Source organism: Elephantulus edwardii, unplaced genomic scaffold (assembly GCF_000299155.1).
Source record: "Elephantulus edwardii isolate Elephantulus edwardi_28Jun2011 unplaced genomic scaffold, EleEdw1.0 scaffold00014, whole genome shotgun sequence".
Classification (NCBI taxonomy): domain Eukaryota; kingdom Metazoa; phylum Chordata; class Mammalia; order Macroscelidea; family Macroscelididae; genus Elephantulus; species Elephantulus edwardii.
In genome coordinates, this window is record NW_006399764.1 from 4,965,041 (window position 1) to 4,968,531 (window position 3,491).

Sequence of the window (3,491 nt, forward strand, 5' to 3'; positions counted from 1 at the left end):
TGTCTTCAATTAAACCCCATACTGCTGGGTTACTTTACCAGCTCCTTTGCAGTCTGAGAAACATTTATTGAGTTCCTATTTACGAGCCACTCATACAAGTAATATATTTTCATCTTCACCCTATCATCTGCAACACTTATCTACTGCCACAATAAATGCTTGCTAACAATTCACCTCCAGACTCAGTAACTTAAAATAACACCCATTCACTACTTTTCATGAGCCCAAGAATCACATTGGCAGTCCTATTATTTAGGGTCAGTGACTCAGAATAGCGTGGATGGCATCTGGTTTCAGTGACAAGTTCAACTGAGGACTGATAGGTCTTGAATGGCCTTAACTGAGACGACTCAGCTCTGTGTATCTTTCATCTTTGCATAGGCTGGTCTCTATTATTTCAATGACAAGGTCCTGAGAACAGAAGTATACAAGGCACCTGCATAAGTAACTTGGGTTACTTATTGAATTGACACATCGTCACTTCTACATTATCCCGCTTGCCACCAACAAGGCCAGCCCAAATTCAAGACCGCTAGCTACAAGGTTAGTTCAAGTTCACCCAGAGGAGTTTGGAGAAGAAAGGTTCAGTAATCTACTTCTGGAAAATGAGCCATCAAAGTTCTAGTGGAGTCCACTGCTACTGTGATGCAAGGAGTTGGCATGAATCTAAATCAGTGGTAACTGGTTTTCAAAAATTATAATTAGTTATCAGAAATTGTACAAATATACATTGCAAAGAGAGTGTTTGGTTAACTATCGTTATGTACAGATAATTCAAAATTTACTGGCTTACAACAATTTTATTGTCTCTATATTTGGGTAAATTTCTATATGTCTCTAAAAGTAGTGCAGTATCATTTTTCTATGTGCTAAGTTTTATTGGTTAACTCAAGTCACAAAACTAACAAGACACAAAGGAAGGAAAATAAACACCTCACCATGGAGAGAGTGGCAAAGACGCTAAAGCCATCTGTAATTCATCACAAAACTGTTACACAACAAGAGAGACAATTAAAAAAATGTTTGTAATTAGCTTATTACATTATCCCTTTACCTAAGATTCATTTTTATGTAAAGATTTGAGAGTAAAATCAAACATTTGAGCATTAAAGGAGAGCTGGTGGCCTGGTGGTAAGGGGCTTTGCTGCCAATTGCAAAAACAGGTGGTTTGGATTGAGTGGCTGCTCTTCAGGAGAAAGATGGACACAATCTCAGAAAACCCATTGGAGAGTCAGCTATGAATTGGTTCAGACTGAACTTCACTTAACAACAGAGCATTAATGGTCATGAGACTGGGAACTATTGCCTCAGTTTTAATAGATGTGGGATCTTGAACACATCACTGCATCTCTCCAATATAAGTTACTTTGTCCCAGAAATAACAACTATGGAAACCGTACTTGTTAGAAGGTCAGGAATGACCTTGACATTCTCATTGTCTGCTACTATTTTCTTATGGAGCCCTACAGGGCTAGAATATATGAAGCTGTGTTTGGAGCTCAAGTTATAGATTACCTTTTATGATGTGCTGAACAGAGTCTAGGAAACTATTTCACTTAGCAAGTGTATTCTTTCTTTGTCTGCTTCCACCTGTTGCTTTTTCACTTACCGTTTCAGTCATTACTTGAGCATCTCCTTTAAGTAATTGGCCCTACGTGGGTAACTATTAACACCAGTTACAAATTCTCCTAGAATCATTAGCCAAACATTTGGGATCCCAGCCCTTATCAATGAATTACAGGCCTTGATATTCTAGTTGCCCATATCAACTAGATTATTTTTGACTTAGAGAACACATTTTGAAATTGTTCTATTTTTTCTCCCAATGTTTTCTTCATCTAAAATAACCTTTCTCCCTAGCTCCATCAATGCCCAATCATCTTCAAGCCCACTTCCAATGCCATGTCTTGACTGAAGTTCCCTCTGAGAAACGCTATGCAGGTTGAATCTTTCTCGTTACTGTCCGCTACAGTAATTTACAGTGTCTCTTCCATACTACTCTCCACAGTTTTGTTTGTATTGCGGTTATTTCGAGTTCTCTTTTCATCCTTATTAAATTGAGAGCATCCTGAGGACTTGAGTTGGGCATCTATCAGATGATAATGGAGAGGACTGTGTGAACTGTGTCCCTGGCTTAAAGTCACACTGCCAGATTGAAATACTGACTGCATGATACACTGCTGTGTGAGCCTGGAGGAATGTTTTTACTTCCGAGGGCAGTGTTGTGGGCAGAATCATGATCTCCAACAATGCTCATGTTCTGATTTCCAGAACCTATGAAGATATTAGCTCATATCCTAAAAGGGACCTGAGGTGGCTAATTAGCTGACCTTAAAATAGAAAGATGGTCCTAGGTTATCCAGGTGGATCAATGCCATCAGAAGCGTTCTTTGAAAACGGAAGAGAGAGGCAGCAGAAGAGGTGAAAGTGAGGAAATATGTGCAGGGCTGGATTTGAAGGTGGAGAAGAGGGATCACGAGCCAATGCGTGCATAGCATCTAGAAGCTGGAAAACGCCAGGACGGAGATTTTTCTGGATGACAGAGAAAACAATAATCTGATGCCAATTCCTGGGAGGAACCATCTTCTTCTCAAATCGAGACTGGTGGTGAGAATGAAGAGCTAATAATAAAAGTAAACTGGAGTCGTTAAAGGTGACGTCCACCCTAACTGTTCTGGTTGATGACAAACAGCTGTATGAATGCCATGAGGATGAATGGAACTTCTGGCTGGGCTTTGAGTAGACAATAATGCTGGGGCAGCTTTGGGAATAAGAGGAGCCCTGGTCTTCTGTTTGCTCGTCTGCTAACTAAGAAGGTCAGCAACCATTCGCACCCAATGGGGGAAAGCTGATATAGCAGTTGGCTTCTATGAACACTTAAGCCTTAGAAATCCAGGTCTACCCTACCCTGTCGGGTCACTATGAATTGGATTCATCTGGATAGAAGTGGTTGGGTTGGGCTTAAGCACATACTCAACGATATGCAGAAATGTGATTTGAGGGTTAAGTTTGTTGTGGCTGACGGTTTTTGCTCCTGTTTGAGTTTTGTATTTGCAATTTTCAGTATCTTTGCATTTGTCAAGTGGAAACATTTTGTTCCAGAACTGCTGTCATTAGACCACTTCTATTTATTACATGTGTCTTGCAAGATCAGAGCTGACTTGATATTGAAAAGGACGTGTTTTCAGAGGTTCTCATTTAGCAGCCATGGAAACTTCTTAGGGAGGGGAAGAATGTTTTTTTTTTTCCATATAGTCTAATTCCTACCTAATAGATTTCCAAATCTCTTGGGATTGTGTAAAAAGAACTGTAAAATGCAGCTCTTGGGTGTTTGATACTCAATGAATTAAGATGCTATCATATGGTAAATAAAAAGATGTGGAACACTCAGTTGTTTTTCACAGAGAACCATGGAGAGGGAAGTGCACACAAGATTATTCTTGGAAGCAAGGATGGTACGATTTCTTCTCATATACTTTCAGGGTGTTACC